General features: G+C 38.6%; 1 protein-coding gene across 3 annotated transcripts in view; it reads left to right on the top strand.

Annotated features, from left to right (window-relative positions):
• Window positions 1–18,821, top strand: part of ZPLD1 (zona pellucida like domain containing 1) — a 66,966-nt gene that overhangs the window by 22,892 nt on the left and 25,253 nt on the right. For 2 of the 3 annotated variants that reach the window (XM_069785590.1, XM_069785589.1), the window contains one exon: window positions 10,441–10,554. The gene's annotated coding sequence lies outside the window, so the exon portion shown is untranslated. Of the gene's footprint in view, window positions 1–5,039; window positions 5,096–10,440; window positions 10,555–18,821 lie in introns of all 3 variants that reach the window. The other variant, XM_069785588.1, reaches the window with a different exon arrangement.

Genomic DNA, 18,821 nt, shown 5'->3' with positions numbered 1-18,821 from the left:
CACAGAATTACTTTCTCAGCTGTAACCATGTAATGTGTCCTCAGTACAGCTAGTTTTTTGTGCTGCTGCACATTACTGTGGGCTGCAAATTGCTGTGATCTGTTACTGCTACATGTAGCACTGCATTCTTTTAAATCAAATGACTTCTGAGCAGTAATCTTGATTAAAGCACTCGAATGAATAAATAATGCAGTGGACTTAATAGTGAGGGAAGAAATAGATCAAGTGGAGCTGTAATTCTTGAGAGGATACATTTTTCTCACTTTTTAATTTTATGGATTATTTAAAAGTAGTAGCTCTAATCACAGTGGTTTTTTTATAATGTTTTCATTTAGTATAGTAGCATTTACTTTGATCTGTTGCTATTGTACTTAACAGGCAAGCCTGATATTTAACCTACAGTATCTTTCCATAATGTACAGACTAATGAAGATTTGCAAGCATTAATTTCCTCCATGTTTTCTCCAGGAAATGAGTGTGAAGTTTAGAACTTCAACTTTTTAGCTCTTTGCACTGGTTTTGCATGGAGGAAAAGATAAAAATTTAGGTCTTTAATGCTGTACCACCAGTATGTTTTCATCTTCAGTCCTGAGGTGTTTTACAGATGCTCATAATGTAACAACAGACAGGACAAAATCATGAATATTTCTGAGACTGGCAGTTCAAAGGGAGAAGTAGTCATACTAATTCAGACACATCTGCTAAGGTCTTGGGATGGGCATGTTCAGCTAATGAACAACAGAAGAAAGCTACAGCTTCTCTGAATTCTCTCGATGCAGAGCTTGGGGTAGGTTGTTCCTTGTTATGTGTGATAGACTGTGCTATTAAAAATACATGTTTGAACAATACAAGGAACAGAGTAAGTAACAGGATTTATTGCAGGATTGTTTGTTGTTCCTTGCCCCCAGTCATGTAGTCCTCCATATCTGGTTTTATTTTGCCAGCTACTAAGGCAAGGGTTCTCATCCTCATTCTCCCCTGAAATGAGCAACTAAAAGAATGTCTGACTTCTGCAGAGATGTGACAGAATGGATGAAAGAAAGGATATGTGTCAAGACCAGAGCCCCCACCCTTATAAGTCTGTTTCTTTTGCTAGAGGAAAAAAAAAGGATTTTTAAGTGATAATGAACTTAATTTAGTGTGGCACTCTTAAACAAAAAAACAACCCCCCAACCTGTTTAGCTGCCCCAACCTATATAATTAGTTAATTACTCTATTCCCTAGCAGAAGACAAATAGCTCCTAAAGATAAACAACATTTTTTTAAATTGATTTTTTCCCTGGCAAACAAAATAGCTCTCTTGGAATGCAACTAGGTTCTGGGATGAGGCTAACTCTTAACAAGAGAAAATTTTACTTACTACACAGTAAAGAAGTGAGGTAACAGAATATCAGACAATTAGTACCCAGTCAGTCTAACTCACTGACAAGAGCAGGGTGCAACCAAATAAGGTGAAAGCACTAGTGGGTGAAACAAGTGAGAAGGGGTTAATGTTGAATTTTTTACATATCAGTGTAAACTGTAAATAAGATATATAGAGGAATGAAAAGAACATCATGGATAGAGGTGTCAGATGACAGGACTATTCCCTCAGATTCCAACAGTTCTGAAAAAAATCCAGTCAGTCCTTTCAGCATAGGGCATTTGTGTATTGGTGATGCTGGGTGGGAGGAAGGGAAACCAAGCCTGATTCACTGTAGCAAGAATATAGATGTGTATGTGGCTTTTGTGTGCTGTCATAAAAGAAGAAATCAAATGTAAACGTGAATGAACCCCCCCCCCCCCTTTTTTTTTTAACTTTTGTTATGTCACTTGTGATGTATTGTACAACAAATTTTGGATGCCCTGATAGAAACCTGCCTCTGCAGTAACTCCTCTCTGTTAGTCTAGTGATGTGGCTACTTGACTAAGTTGTAGAAGACCCAGGTTTAATGCCCCTCTAGTCTAAGGGCTTTATTTCAACTTTGTCCTGTTTCTCAGGACAGTGCTTTAGGCACGGATCTAGAGCATATGCTAAACTGGGTTTTCTCTCATTTGCCATAATTCATATTAGAGAGTCTTTGTATGAACAACTCAGTATGAGTTGGTGGGGACAAAAACTGTTGTCACTAACCTGGGAGTAGATCTCACCCTTTGACCTAATGCAGCAGTCCCCGGGGGAGATGTGTTCCCTTGAGCTGGAGGAGGGACCTTCAGTCTGCTCTCCCATGTACTGGATAAATGCCCTAATAGTTGCTGGGGGTGGAGGGTAATGATGACAGTGCCTGTGGGGTTGGTGAAGCCACAGTGGTGGTAGCATGACCAATTTTTGTGATCAGCTATTGTGATTCCCCTTTGCTATCTCTGTGAGGATGCCCAGGAGGGTATTGTTTAACCCCAGGAGCAACTAAGCACCACGCAGCTGCTCACTCGCTCCACTGTGGGTGGGATGGGGGGGAGAATCAGAAGAGTAAAAGTAAGAAAACTCGTTGGTTGAGATAAAGACAGTTCACCAGGTAAAGCAAAAGCTGTGCACGCAAGCAGAGCAAAACAAGGAATTCATTCACCACTTCCCATTGGCAGGCAGGTGTTCAGCCATCTCCAGGAAAGCAGAGCTCCATCACACAAAACCATTACTTGGGAAGACAAAATGGCATAACTCTGAATGTCCCCCCCTTCCTTCCTTCTTCCCCCAGCTTTATAAGCTGAGCATGACACCACATGGTCTGGAATATCCCTTTGGTCAGTCGGGGTCAGCTGTCCCGGCTGTGTCCCCTCCCAACTCCTTGTGCTCCCCCAGCCTTCTTGCTGGTGGGGCAGGGCGAGAAGCAGAAAAGGCCTTGGCTCTGTGTAAGCACTGCTCGGCAATAACATCCCTGTGTTATCAACACTGTTTTCAGCACAAATCCAAAATGTAGCCCTATACTAGCTACTATGAAGAAAATTAACTCTAGCCCAGCCAAAACCACTACAGAGGGGAAGAAAAATGTTTATTAAACAGGACAGCTTCGGTAATGACCATGAACTATCCATCCTGAGTGGATCCAAATTCATGACCTTTTTTCCTCATGCAACCATTAAATTGATAACTCCTCCCTGCATACATGTAGTCTGTTCTGGCACACGCTTCTGCTTGGTGGGGGCCTGGGGCAGAAAGGTGTTCTTGTACTGGATGCTCATAAATGATCTGAAGACCAGTGAAAATCGATGCACCCTTGGCAAATTATGATTTGGGAGCTCATTATCTCTGTTTGAAACTCATTTTCCAGCCTACTGATTAAGCTTATAAAAGCGCAGTTTTAATATGCCTCCTGCTCTGTTTTTAATTCCCTGGGTGACAGTAAAGAAAATTCTGACCAACTCTCAGAACAATTTATACTCTTCTTTTATCTTGATGGCATATTGATCCTGCTGAACATTCCTTCTGCAAAATAATGAACATGCATCTTAAATCCAGTTCATAGAGGTCATGTAGTGAGCTTTTTTTCTTCCTAGGGGCAGTTTGCTGTTTTTATATTCTGATAGCTGGTACTACCCAGGAGGAACAGGTCAAGGCTCTTCTGTGGAGAAATTTTTCTGATGTCCGTCACTCTTTCTCTCTCCTTGATTAATATTTCGTGACACCTGAGGTCTTATTGTTTTGAAGTTTTAATTTCACTTTAAATTATAGAAAACTGTCTTAGCAACCAAAGCAGTGGCTGTGTTTACTTAGGAAAAAGCTCATGGAAAGTGGTCTTAGAAATCTGGTTGTGGCCTGAATAAACATGGGAAGCTCTGCATTTATTGCACTAGCTCTGCCCTTGCTTACTTTTTTCCTTGAATAAAAGTAGCTCTAGGAAAACCCAAACCCCCACAAATAAGACCCCCAAAAGAAGCTTCTAGCGCAATGTAAACCAAGCTCTAAACCCAAAAAACCCTCTTTACACCAAAGGAGGCGGGAGAGCCCAGTTGGCTTGGGGCACTTCACTAGTGTATTAAAGTACATTAAACTACATCCTACCTTAGGCAGAGCTCACTTTCCTCTTTGGAGAAGTCCCAGGCTGTAGGCACACATGCAGTCTGCAGCAGTGCTTGCTCAGGCAGTCAGCCCTTTGCTTCAGTTCCCTTCAGACTCTTACTGAATGTGAGCAGCAGCTGGGACTCTCTGCATGTAATTTTTCACCATTGTGAGGACAGCCTGTGTCTCTGAAAAGGAAATAAAGGCTTCAGGATTCATCCCTGGAATAATGGCAAATTCAGGCATATTTCTTTGCAATGCAAGCTAAACTACCAGTATTTTTCAAACAAATAATTATTGCCTCACTCACCCTACACTCTGGAGGCTAACAGGCTCCCAATCATATGAATGAGGTAATCTTTTAGCAACTTAACACTAAACTTGAGAACAGGTGAAATAAGGAAACCACTTAGAGGAAGATAACCTCTCTGTGATGGCCCTTTCTCAGAAATACAAGATTTGCTGTTCAGCACCAGCAAGTGTGTAGGGAACCAGCTGAATTGGGGAATCTGTCCACTCCTCTAAGTACTTAATGGGACACTTATTTCCCTTTGCTAAAGAAAGGCTGGTGACATCTACATTTAGTTGAAGAAGCTAATGGCAGAAGAAGACAAGGAAAGGCTGTGCTGTAAAGCAAGAGGACCAGATTAATGTTCCTTTCAGGTCAAATACATCCTCTCTTTCTCATCTGAAAAGCTGCAGACCTCAGTAGAAGAAAAATGCTTGAAATACTGAAAGATTAAGTATAATCTAGTTGTCAAAGGAAAGGAATAGGGACTGTGGGTTTGGCTAGGAGGTGGGAATGAATTCAAAAAGGAGTGCGTCTCAGTTCTATATAGGAGCATATAATGTTTAGACTTAATCTAATGCTAATAAAGTGTACGTATATTTGGAAATGGTGGTCTTAAAAACAAACTGTGCATCTTGTGTGTGGACAGTGTAACTTCCTATGACTGAAGATAAGTTGGCAAGTGGTAACAGTGATTTTTACTTTTTAGATTCAGGGGAAAAGAAAAATTCTCTGTATAATCCAAGAAGTTTAATTCCAGATTTATTTTCACAGCAGGTTGCCAGGTCTGTTATGGGCAACATGAAAACTCTTTTTCAAAACACCCCCAGGTAAGCTGAAGATCATCTATGATACTAGATGTAGATTCTGCCAGTAGGGGCTTAAACATCTAAAACCAAAGAGCAGACAAATTGTGAAACAGAGGAATTTTAAAGCAAGAAATGAGCTGATTTTAATGCCGTTCTAAAGCACGGGGAGAATATATTTGTTGCCACTAAGCACACAGGTTTCTATAAAGCCAGAGAAGCTGAAGGAGTCTCGTGTGTGTTTTTTAATCCAATTCATAATTTGTTACCACAGCCATTTCTCATTCAAGTTTACCTCTGCTAATGTTGAAACATGTTGGTCCTTTGATATATGTTGTTGTGTGCTAGTATGACTAACAGGGATTTATAGATCCCAGTTCTATGGTCTGTACCCAGATGAAACTGTTGCCAGGGTTATTTACAATCTGTTCAGGTCACGTTTTTGCTGATAGTAAAACTGCATAAACTGGATTTAGGTTCTGTGTGATGTTTCAGTGCAAGTATAATTTCATGATCATTTTTCTCACTTGTGCTCACTGTTCTGCTAACAGTTTGCATTAGAGAGATTTAAATTACAATTGCTTTGGCAAGATAGTGAACTAGTCGGTTCTGAGGTTGAATACTGTTCAGTTATTTAAAACTGGTGCACACTCTTTCTAGATGCCAATAATGTAAAGAGCCATGATAATTTTTAAGCCATGTGTTTGTGTGAGTATATTTGATTGTAACTAGGGAGGAATTTCTCATGCAGTATTGATTTTTAATTTTTTTTTTTTCCTTGTGGCTACAGCACATATTGATTAGGTATAATAAGAATGATATAAGTTGTTTAATCTACATTAGCTGGGTTCTGAATTAAATCGGATCTTTCAGAAAAGAAGCCTGGGTAGTAGTGTGAATTGCTTATACCAAGGGGCTTAATATGGTCTTAATACTGAGAAATGGCTAGAAAAGCAAAAGCGTGGGGGCTTTCAAATGCAGATAAATACAGGTATGAGAAACACAAAGCAACTGGAGAAGGGATGGGGAGTATTTGGAGGCTTCCAAAATTTCATTGTAAGAAGAACTGAAAGTACTAGTGTAGGCCTGGGTGGAAAAGAGGCATGTAAGGGGAGTCATAAAAGCAGTATATGGATGGTGATAACTTCTAGAGAGGAAATCCATGAGATCCCTCCCAAATATAAGCCTATATAAAGTCCCAAACATAAGCTGACTTTTGTTAAGTTATTTTGTGGGAAAGGTTTGCTTGTTTGTTTTTTTCAGCTGAGGTTGTGTTTTTAAGCATCCTTTTTTTTCCCCCTGTACTTTTAAAAAATGTTTAGTGTTGAGGTATATTCTAGACAAGGTATATGGCTAAATAAACTACTTGTCTAATCATGTATAAGACTTCCTCTGTTCCTAAACAATGGAAACGTGCTTTGGTTGAATTGTTCCCTCAGAAGGCCGTTTAGGCTGCAGAATTCATTTCACAGGCCCTCTGGCAATCACTGTGCATCTTCAGAACTCATTCCCAAAAAGGTAGAGTCCCTCTTGACAGCAGAGTGTTTCACTTTTGAATTGAGCATGGGATTTTCATGAGACTTGCAAAACTGAAGAATATTTTGTTTTGAAATAGCCTTATTTCTCCTCTGTGCTTAAAAAAGCTAACAATCTAGCTGAGCTTTGTGGCACTTCACATTAATGGTGAAGTTCTGATATTGGCTTAGCTTGATAAAAGCAAGTTTAGGATATCTCCAGAGCTCTATACAAGAGGATAATAGTGATAAAAACATAAGGAAAAATATTTTTTTTTTTCTGGTTAATAATAAATTATAATCTTGTCTATTGTATTTTTTTTTTTATTAAGAGTAATGTAAATCTGACAGGCTCTGAAGTTATATCCCGGGCAAATCAGCAGTAGAATTTGGCTTGCGTATGGACTGGTTACTAATGTTTGGACTTCCCCTTTTATTTGAAATTTGCTCTCTTCTATTGAGTTTTTCTATCCTCTTCCAGCAACTCTGTCTCCTTGCAGGTATTTAGATATCAGCAGCAAATTGTGGGTGAGTGGGGGCTTTCCAAATCCTGGAGGAGACGGGAGGGGAAATAATTTTGCTTATGCATGGTATCTTTCTACACAAAAAGAGATAGTTCCTTAGATGCTAATTGCTGAAACTTGTGTCCAAAAATTAGTATTCAGAAGAATCAGATTGTCTGATCTCAAATAATATGCAAAACAGTGAGACAGGCAGAGGGATTTCTGGGATGGAAACAGATTTTGAATTTGGAAATGAGGAAGGTGTGTGTTCGTGATAATGAGGTACATTTGGAAAGCTCTTTGTGATATATTCATAGCACTGTGCTCTTACATTTGTTCTGGCCAGAATAACTGTTTGAAATCATACTGAAAGCTTGCAAAACTACAGAATATTATACAGAGTGAAAACCACTTCTTTACAAATAAACTGTGTAAGATTAGAGAATCAAATAGTTGGGGGCACATTCCTTCAAGGATTAATGGTGATATACTCACGTTTGGTTTATTTTGCCAAGTCAATGAATTCAGGGTTTTCTTTTTATTTTAAATGTAAAGAGCAGATAAATAACACATTATATAGCAGGGGAATTACTGAATTCTCTATTATTTATAGAGAACTTGAAACAGAATCTTAGATTTTATGGGTGCGTGCAGCATATCCCTCAGATCACTTACAAGTACAGTGTGATAGCAGTGAAGTGCCTATTTCTACTAAGTACAGAGATTTGCTGATCGATTGCTTTCTATAAGTAAGAGTAGTTAATTACTGATAGAACATGTTGGGGCTGTTTTCCCCTTTGCCTATGGAGTTTTAATAGTTTGAGGGGGGAACTGCAGCGCTCCCAGGTTGTGAAAGCTGTTGGGGTTGGGAACATCTAGCTAATTGTTCTTTCCCCAAGAAGCATATGGTGAGAGAGGGGTACGTCAGCAATAATTTTCATAGGGGTACATGATGTGACCTGCTGGGATGAAGGCTAGTGTTGCTGGCTACTGAGGGCTGCGATAGAGCCACTGTGAGCTGTGCTGGCCAGCCAGGTTTTAACCTGCTTCTGCTCACACATGTGTGCAGGTGCAAGTGCATTCACTTCAGCCAAGCTGCTTCTACAGGTTGTGGGGACAGCTGAGTCTCCCAAAAATGCACAGCCATCACTCCTTTGTGCATAGCTGCTGAGATGGCCAGCTTCTTGAGTGAGTCTCAGGTTATAAGGACCTGTCATGCAGCCTGGTGCTTTGTCTCCCTTATTTACTGAAAAGCATAGTCTGCAGCAAGAGAAAGATGGGATGACGGCTGTGATGCTGGGCCAGGATTTCATTGTGTGCATATCCCTATGGAGGGAAGAAACCCAGATGTTGCAGAAGCTTTACTTGCTGTCAGTGGAAAAGTAGAGAAATTGCACACAGTGTTTTAAGATGATTTGATGTTTTTAATAATCTGAGGATCAAAAGGCAAGGGATGACTTTTGATATTATAAGTGTCTTAAAAAAATAAATGGAGATTCCTATTTCAGAAACATACTCGAGGGTAGACTGTGCTTTAAACACTCTTGTTTATGAAACTGATATTACACTGAGGTATTTCATTGTAGATTTGTGTGATGAGGTACCAAACCTGTCCAAACACTTAATATGAAGTAAAAGACTGGAACGTGTCATTGCTGCATATCTCTTGGTTTATCTTTTTATTACTTCAAGGCTGCCCTAGTCCAGACTGTATTACATTATTCATATTATAAGGTTGGATTTAGTTTTTGAGTCCTTACCCAGCCAAAGCATCATTAATATTATAGGGTATGTGCCTGAATAAAGCGCTAGAAATTTATAAAGGTAAAGAGTCCTTTGGTGCCTGATGACTTCAAAATATAACCCTTGCAGACTGGATCTTTTCTGGAGCAAAACTCCTGCTGGGAACCACAAAAGCTCTGGCTGCTTAAGTAAGGGGTCAGTGCTGGGGTCTCCTTGCTGGGGCTGGAGTGGCCAGGTGGGGTCTGGCAGTCCCTCGTGCAGAGCACAAGGTTTGTGTGTGCAGGGGCTACCCCCTTTCAGCACTGGGAGGAAAGCGAAGTGGATCTTGTGCAGCACCGCTGGGTGATGAGGCCACTGATCTCTCATATGTGGAGGTGAGTGGCAGAGGGTAGCTCAGGAAACAGCAGAAGAGCATCCCACTGCCTCCGGAGAAACGGAGAACAGGCAGGGACATGCAGACCCGTGAGCCCTCTGGGCTTCTTTTAGGAGCTCCTTCACCAGGGCCTGTGACTCTGTAGGATGCTTCAGTGGTAAAAGGATCATCTGCTTTCTTCTGCAGTGCCCTGACATGGTAGGATCGTGAGGAGGAGGGAAGATTAGTACATCATGTCGCCGCTGGTTCTGCCATGGCTGCTCTTCGGAGCCTGCCAGGGTTACCGTGAATGTGCACGGTGTGCTCTGCAGCACTTCAATGTTTAAGAGGAGCTTGCTGAAGTGAAGGTATGGCTGAGGCATGGCTTTTCTGTTCTAAAAACTGCCCTAAGCCCCAACAAATCCAGGCACCTCAAAGCTATCTCTATGGTGTCAAAGCCTCTAAACTATTGTTTTCCCTGGCCGAAGGTGTAATGAAAGCTTCTAGGCGTAGATGGTTGCAATAGAAACTGAAAGGAGGGGGTGAAAGGAGGCAAGAGGAAGAAAAAACTAATGCAACAAAAGGCAGTTAAACACCTCCCCGCCACCCCCCTCCAAATCCCAGAGACAGGGGAGTAGATATTATGAAGCAGGTTTGGTTTCTAGCAGCTTGATCTCTGCCTTTGTGTGCACTTGGCTTTGTGTGCATTGATGTCCTGTTGGTAATTATCATTCTGTTGACACCTGTATTCATGATGACACCCCTATATCACATTTTCATCACAGCGTGAAATGTCGCTCTTTTTGCTTTTGTTTTGTTTAGTACTATGAATTTAGCCCAGAATTGAAAAAAATAGACACTTCTCACAAAACACAACGGGACATTGATAACCTTGCAGCTTAGTTACTGATCCTATCTTAGTGCTTCCATCTCTCTCCTTCCTCCCACCCCTCTTTTTAAGCAGACAAGGTTTTCCCTCAACAAGCTGATGACAGAATAATTTCTCCAGGTCGATTGTTTGTCCCACATGGTCCTCTGGAGATCTTCATACAAGTGGAGAGAAGCAGATCAAAAGGCTGCAACAAAAAGAGAGGCAGAGGATTGAAAAAAGCCACCATAAAGATCCTGCTCAGGTTTCAGTCTGATGATGAACAGACTTGTAAAGTATTCTGAGACCTGTCAAATTTTCCCATCTAAAATCCAAACTTACTTTAAAAAGAATTTTCATAATGAGTGTCTCTTTTCCCCCATCCACAGGGTCAGCGTATTTTCTGAAAAAGTTTTGCAGGACAGAGGAGTTGAACACTTGATCACATGCAGGAGCACAGGATAGATGGAGTACAGCTGACTCAACAGCTACAGGGGATTTGGGTAAGTGCCCACCATGTCAGCCAACTAGAACTTACTAAAATATTGGTAAATGTTAAATTATTTGTTACTTTTTAAAGAAAATTCTTACTTTATCACCTGTCAGACAAATTTAACCTCATTGGGAAATCTCAGTGTGAGTTTGTTGGGGAAGAAGTATGCAGGGAACGGCTAATGAAAACATGAAGGCAAATGAGGATCCAACTGTGAAAAGAGGTGATATTTTTTTTCTGAACTTAGCTTTTACCTAAAGATACCCAGGCCAGACTCACGCTATTAATGTGAGGGGAGGAAGGTTACAAACCCCTTGCAGTGCTGAGGCTATCAATGTATGTCAAACCCACTCATGTTGCTTTCAGGAGGGAAACTATCAATTGCCTGAAGGAGACAATGTTATCCAACTTGTAGTATCAGTCAGCCTGTTCCCACAATCATTTCATTGATGGAGGAAAATTTTGATAAGCGAGACTTCTTATCTGGCTCCATTGCAATCAAATGACATCAGTTCGCTGATTGGAAATTATATTGTCTCTGGTCACAAAGGTGACTGGACATGATGATTGCACCACCTTTGTTTATTTTTAAAGTAATAATAATGACAATATAGTATTGAATGAAGATAGCGGGGATTTGAAATCAAGTCTTCAGTTAAGCTGATGAACTGATACAGTCCAAATTGACATAGTTACTCTAATTGCTTTGTGTACTGTGAGGGAAAACTTTATCATGATCTAAGAGCAGCGGAAGATAGGAGTGTTGGCCCTGCTTGCACGGTCTTGATCAAAGAATATTTTTACCAGTGCATGACGTTTTGTTCTCTTTCAGCTAGGTCTTGAGCAGTGCCCTTCAGGCTTGTTTTAGAGGCTGACTTGAAAATGACTTCAGACCTTGTTTTAAGTCCAAAATAGCTATGAGAGGGATTTGAAACATGGTGAAAGAAATATCTATAAGTGAATCTTTTCTATTTCACAATAGAAATAATTTTTATTTTTTTCTTTTTAAATATAAATTTGGGAACAGTGTAAGTGCTCTCTGATTTCACAGCATTTATGAAATCTGTGGTATTACATACTTTCTTAGGCCAGGATATTAGCAGCATTATTTACTGCAAATTTGTTTAACTTTTAAGGATTAGATAAGGCTGTACTGTGCTGCAGCAGTATTCTACAACTTTACTGCTTAATGTCTGTTCCTAAAAGTAAGGAAATCGAAGTCATCGTGATGGCATAAACTGTTGCTGCTTTTTGTCAAGGAAGTCTTATTTTACTGGTAACTTTTCAAGCTGCAAACAGATGGCTGCAGTATAATCTACTTGCTAGTGACATCAAGCATTATTTACTGAAGATTTATATTTATATTGCTCTCCAAAAGTGTAAAAAGAGTAATTAAGTAGAATGATACTCATTTAGATCTTTATCTGCCCATGTGACTGCAGGGCTCTGGGGGCAGGCAGTAGGATTAAGAGCATCTCATCACTGGATCAGTGTATTTGAATCCAAACCATGTTTAGAGGCAACTGAAGGCCATTAGCACGTGATGACTCTTCAGTGGCCTATATCAAATGATTTGATAGTCTCTGTAAATTTGCTAGCTGATGGAACCCCCATAATGATCAGTGGTCTGAGAAGGAAATCTGTAGACTGAATGGGCATGTGTTGAGAATGTATTTCAGCTTGGGAACAACCTCTGCATTCCAGGATTTAGGAACACTCTTTGTACACTTCCCGTACAGAGGAATTGATGTGACTGTTGCTGTTGTGTTTCAGCCCAAGGTGATCCTGGACTTGCTTTAGCCTTTCAGTGATTTTTGAATTGCAATGTATCCACTAAAAGTGAAAGAGGAACACAATGTAAAACAGCTGTAATAGAGCAAAATCGGCTCCTTTTTTTCCCTCAGCATTAGATTAATTAGCCAATGTCTTAAAAACACTGTAGTAGTATTCATTACAGATACTTCTATGTGTAATAGCCAGTCTGTAGGTGGGTGCGGCACAGCTGGTGGTTACCTGATGGTCCTTGTTTGGTAATCGGGCAGTTTTAACTTAACTATAGATTATTTTTTTTTTATGTTTATAAAATTTTGTAGGTGAAGTGAGAAGTGGAAAATCCAAAATTATTTTTATATTAGTTTTATGATGGGAGTCAGATATGCAGTGACTTTAATAGGAAATCTATCTGGTTTAATAGGTTTGTATTCTTGGCATTTCATGTTGAATCCACCAAAGTTGCACTAAAGAATCTAACTTCTAACACAAAAGATTAAAGAAATGTAGATCTAAATAAAAAAAGTCTAATTAGATGGATTTTAATGATTAAAAGGAGGTCTTGCTTTGTCAAGAACCTCCACATTTGGGCTAAAATGATCTCTTCAGATCACTGAGCAGTCTCCAAATCTTATACTGAATTTCCTTTCTTTTTTCTCAGGTGTTTTGCTGATGTCAAAGTTTTTCTCATGCAATAGACAATATGAAGAGTGTGAAAGTGAGAGGAGAATTTGTCCAAAATTCTTTAATTCAGGTCCAAAGCCTTGACCATAAATCACTTCCTTCAGACCTGTTTTCCTCTCAAATCTGCTCTTACGGAAAACATTCTGCACTTCATACCTGCGTGAATGTCCTGTGGGAAACAGTTGTTAATTCATGCAGGTTGGAAGAACAGAATAGAAATCATTCTTTACTGTGAGGCTCAGGAGATGTGATTTTGTGCATTTCTACATCTGGAACTTTAAGCTGATTTGTGTTTTCACATTTTATTGAGGTATCTGTGAGCCATGGAGTCAGAAACATAATTTCAAACAAACTTAAAATTCTTAGCTTATCTATCAGATACATATTTAGGTGCTTTCAATGTATGATATGATGGGCGTGATTTGGAAAACACTAGCATTTCCTTAGGTTGTTAAAATAAATGTCTGGAAGAGTTTTGGCAGTATTTTCTGTGAAATGCAGGAATAAAATCTAAATAACCTATTCAAGTCACCTTTGTGGGACAGCAAAACAAATATTGTGGCAATATTTACAGTAAAATCCAACTGTTCCATCACTAAGCATAACTACAGCAGAAATAACATGGAACGGGGTGGGGGGAAGGTAGCGCATTTGAGAATAACAGCATTTCACTAGTGAATGTAGGAAAAGCTAGAATAACTCTGATATTTAGCACAGAATAGCAGGTAAACAGTTTACTCCATGACTTCAACAGTCTTAAGTGACTAAGTTTAAATAGATCTAGTAAGTCAACATCTCTGGCTCGTTCAACAAATAGTTGTTCAGTTCTTTTATGCTTTAATAACTGTATTTCCCTAATAGTCTGTCTCCTTGGAAGAAGGTATTATGCTACTTTGTATAAACCTCTTTCATACAGTCACATTCTTCATTTGATCACTGTTTCTCTTCTTACCTTGTAAATATGCAGTTAATTTAATTTCTTTTCAGACCAGATTAAAAAAATCTCAGTTTATCCGAGGATTTTTTGTAACAACGAAGACAGACATGTATACTAAAGTACAATGTTGAAAAGATTATTATGAATGTTTTGAAGTGTTCAAATGTAGGTTTCTTTCCCTCTTTTTTTTTTTTTTTTTTTTTTTCACAGCTTATTGGTAGTATGGTACACCAATTACACTTCCCTAGTCTTTAGGCAAAAAACCACTCTTAGCTGGAACTTTGCCTATCTGAGGCTATGGGATGAAGCTCCAGATGGACCTATGCTAGTGTGTATCTCTTTAAGCACACCTTTTGCTGATTTTATAGGTTGAAGAACACTGCATGGCTGTAAGACTTCTATTATTTACCCAACGTACGTGTTTAATTCTCACTACCAGTAGTAAGATTCACAAAAAAGACTGAACTGTGTCTTTGGGAATAAGATCTAGGTTTTCAACCTTTTGGTGTTTGGCAGGGCTTAGTATGGTTATTTCATTTCAATTTGTAAGCAAGCTATGGATTGCTTCCATATAAATATTTTATGGTCTTGAATTTCAGTTGCCCATATAACATGCTGGTCAAAATTTGAAGTCTTTCAGATCAAAGTCTAGTGATTTTAGTGTGGCTTTGTTTTGTGGAAAATTATTGTCTCTTTCTCAGTCCCTTTGGCTTTTTTATCCGTGAAGGAGATTATTGTAAAAGGACTGGAAAACAAACCAGATTTTTTTAAACTTTAGAACCTAAGCAAAGGCTTTGTGTACTGTTTTTAAAAAAACTGTGCTAAAATTTGTTCCCTTGTCTCATTTTTCTTGGACGCTGTAGGCACCTGCTTGATTCACAAAAGATCTTGGCTTTTGAGACTTTAGCTATGATTTAGTCTTCATCAGGTAAAGTTTTTGGTTCTGGTAGAAGTTTGATTAAGCACAGACTCCAAGCTTTGACCCAACATTTAATTTCAAAGCTGATGTAGTATGGAACTAATCCAGGACTCTTTTGTTTTTAAATCTCAAGAATTGAGAGGAAATATGACTAGCAAATAAACACGGGTCATTCTAGGACCAAATAATTGATGCATTCTAGGACCAAATAATTGATGCTGAAGGCACGTCTCTGCCTGACTATGTGCATGTGTTTAATGTGTGGTCTTTTCTGTGTAGTCCACAACTGCTTTTTGTGTCCTGAATAGCTATGAGAGAGAAAGATTAGTTTACCTATTTAAAACAAAACTATTTTCCCATTTTAGGGGAGGGGGGGAATCAGCTGTTTTTGTACATTCTAAGGTGCACTGATCTCTGATGTTTTTAGTTTTATTATTTCCTCATATATGTTAAATTATTACATTTGTTGTATTTCTGTGCTATGTGCCCTCAAATACTGTGATTTTGGGAACATACAGTCTGTTCACAGGTTTAGCTCTGTCATCAGCTTTAGTCCTCTGTTTAGGAAACTGCTGAACTTCAAGATATATATATGTGCCTCTGTGTATATATTTGTCATGTATATATGTGTTTGTGCACATGTCTGCATATAGATAAATTTTTTTCAGCTTTGCAGGTTTCGCTTGGTGTCAGAAAAGGAATGGCATTATGGAGTCTCAAATCAGAGAAGTCTGTAAGAAAAGAAATGCTGTGTTTCAGTCTCAGCACCAAAGACTATCCACAAACAGAGGGAATTTTTATAGCTGAAACATGTCTTAGTTCTTCACATCTCAGGTGCCCTTTTTTCTCTTACAATCCTTTTGAAAAAAGGCAATTATCACTGTTTGGTAGGCTTGTCTTCAAAACAGATACTGTAAAGATCCATGTCCTATTTTATCTGCATCAGAAGAGCCAAGGAGATAGTGGAAGGCAATAGTGAAAATGTGATCTGGATAATTCGTTACAATGGGATTTACAAGTTAAGAGAAAAATCCACCGAAGACCTTGAGGTAGAGAGGTATTCTGTTTTGTTCATGGGGTTACTTTTAAGTGACAGCAAATGATCTAGTACGTGTCTAGAAGCAAAGTGGTTCTGGAAGACCTGACAGCAGTACAGTTAATGTACTTCACAACTTGAGTGCAGATGCAGAAGCAAATGTGGCAGTAAAACAAATGTAAACCAAAAAGACAAGGAACTATTTTGTCATGAGATGACTAAGTAGTACTCACTGAACTATATAATAATAATTTGAAAATATTTTTGTGAGTAAAAGTAGTAATGTTTCTATTCCATTACTTGTAGAGACCTAATGTACAATGCTAGAGAGCATTTAAGCAGTTACTAGGTATGTATAAAAAACACTTAAAGGATCCACCAGCTTTATTATGTGCTTATCACTTCTCTAATTTTCTTTCAGAAGTTTTCTTTATTACTATTAACTGTTTGTTTTTTTTTTTTTTTAAGACTTATCCAGTCAGAAGGCATAAAGATCACCGTAGTATTTTGCAGAACTGCCACACCCTGTGGACAAATAATAGAGAACAAGCAGTAGATTATAGGATGTTCTCAAAATACAAGATGAATATTTGAACTAAGTAATCTACTCAGAAGCCAGAACTGATTCTCAAATGAATTTCAATAAAAATGTAGAGCTGAATCAGTGAATGATGTTCACAGTTGAAAATTTTTGAAGTTTTTTTAGAGAGGATGGGTGAAGAAGAGAAATGAATGTCAGGTGATAAGAGGAAAGATGAGCAAATCTAGATAGGTCAAGCCAATGTTTCTTCATGAAACTAAACTCCTAAATTGACTGCAAAATAGCTGTTGTTTAAATTATAAACATCTTTACTTTGAAATTTTGTGTGCGTTTTCTGACATGGTGAAGTTCATGAAAGCAGGGATAAGGGCTTTGTAAAATGGTAACAATTAAATTAAGGACTACAGGTTGCAACTCTTACCTCTTTGTACCCTTCAATGATATGCAGCACAGAACAGTAAGACCTGCAGTTGTGACTCAGTGCTGAATATGTAGACAACTCTGCTTCAGCAGGGAATCATACCCTGACTATTTCAGCATTCTAGAATTTTACTCTAATTTTATTACATTGAAACCTGGATATGTTGGGCTTTTTTTCCTTTGAATTGATTGTTTTAGAAATCTACGTGAACCACAGTCTCTGAAATGGTTTAATTAACCATGTTTGGTAGGTCTTTAAATCCCTGACTGTCTCTTTGTCTATACCTGGCCTTTAAAGCTCTTTTGTTCTAGTAATGCTTGAGATAGTTGTCATGTTCTTTTTGTGTTAACGGAAGTCTTGCACATGGATTTTTACCTCCACCCCCAAGTCAAGGTTCCCTTGCTAAATAGAAAATACCAGAACTTGTTTGGAAGAGATCCTTAGGTGGATGGGTAGAGGCAGAAACATTTGGAAGTAAAATTATTTAAGTAGCTAGGACAGGAATTTTTTGAGGTGATTTGGGCATTTCAGTGAGACTAAGCAATACACTGTGAATGTCATAAACAAAACATGGTAAATCATGTAAACATTAAGATCCTTGATGAAGATGCTCAGCAGAGAAAACTAGAGATGAGGGCTGAAGACCATAGAAGAGAACTCTCGGTACATCAGTGAAACCTGGTATGGATTTGTCAATTAAGAGTTTCATAGATAGAAAGGATCCCATTTCCCTTGCAGTATATGGTGGCATCTTTGGAATCATGAAAGTTGTCTTAACAGCCAAATGTGTTTGCTACTAGACCAAAGAAGCACTTGTTTTGGAAAGCACCAAGAGCTGTGTTGCTCAAAAAAAGCTTAAAGAATTGCATACTAAGTTGAAGAAAAAAAGGCAAACATCTTCCACATCAATTTGTTTACTCCTGGATTATAAGTCACCCTATTCCTGACACTTACATGTTACCTTTCTTTTTTTGTAAATTGAATTTTCATTTCATATTCATGTACAGGCAATAAGATTATAATGTTCCTGTTACTATTTTAATAAAAGTTCTGTGCTGCTTTAATTGGATGAAATGTTCAGCAGTATCAGTATGGTACAAATCTTTTTGTTAGGGTGCCTTATACATTTGGAGGACTGAAGTTTTAGAAATTTCTGTTGAGAAATAAGTTGCCAGAGGCCTTTAAGAACAGGCTGGAAAAGCAGGTATGGCTGCCTTGATTCTTGCTGGTGTGGGCAGATAGGTGAGGTTGGCCTCTCAGGGTCCTTTCTATGCCTGCAATTCTCTTGAGAAATGAAAAATAATACACGTTCCTAACTTATTTAACTGAAACCAGCAGTAGTCAGCTCAACTGATGATGTGGATCTGCATGTTGATCCATATGCGGATGAGTCAATAGCCAGAAAGCAAGTGGGACGTTATTGGTTGCGTTAAAATCTGATTTGTTCTGAATACAGCTAGAGAACTAATGCTATAAATACTTAATGTCTTAATTCAGCTTTGTTCCTTAGCAATCATCTCTCCTTCCTCTGAAATACAGCAGCAGAAGTTAAGTTTAATAATTAAAATTTTAGAATTTATTGTAAGTTCTGCTTTTCATCTAAAGTAATAGCTACAGCTTTGTCAGTGTTATCTTTCATTAAATTCTTTTCAAACAGGTTTTTTTTAGTAGCAAAAAATACTGTGGCAGTTAGAAAATTGAAGTCAGATTTAGATCTTGGTAAATTGCCCTTGATTTATACCATTGTAATGGACATCAGAAACCAGCTCATATACAACAGAACAGTAATAGCCACTTTATCGATGTAACTGCTGTACAAACAGAAGTAAGGCTCCAGTATGTTGGAGAAATGCCAGTTTTCCAAAGGAAAAAATGTTTCTTTCAAAATAAAGTATGAATTTTCATAGTAAACAAACAAACAAAACACTACCTTACTGCTCTGTCTGAGAGTAATGGAGATGGTGAGGAG

The sequence above is a fragment of the Haliaeetus albicilla genome, chromosome 6 (assembly GCF_947461875.1).
Source record: "Haliaeetus albicilla chromosome 6, bHalAlb1.1, whole genome shotgun sequence".
Taxonomy (NCBI): Eukaryota; Metazoa; Chordata; class Aves; order Accipitriformes; family Accipitridae; genus Haliaeetus; species Haliaeetus albicilla.
The sequence above is the reverse complement of the archived record's forward strand: the minus strand, read 5'-3'. Positions and strand labels throughout refer to the sequence as shown.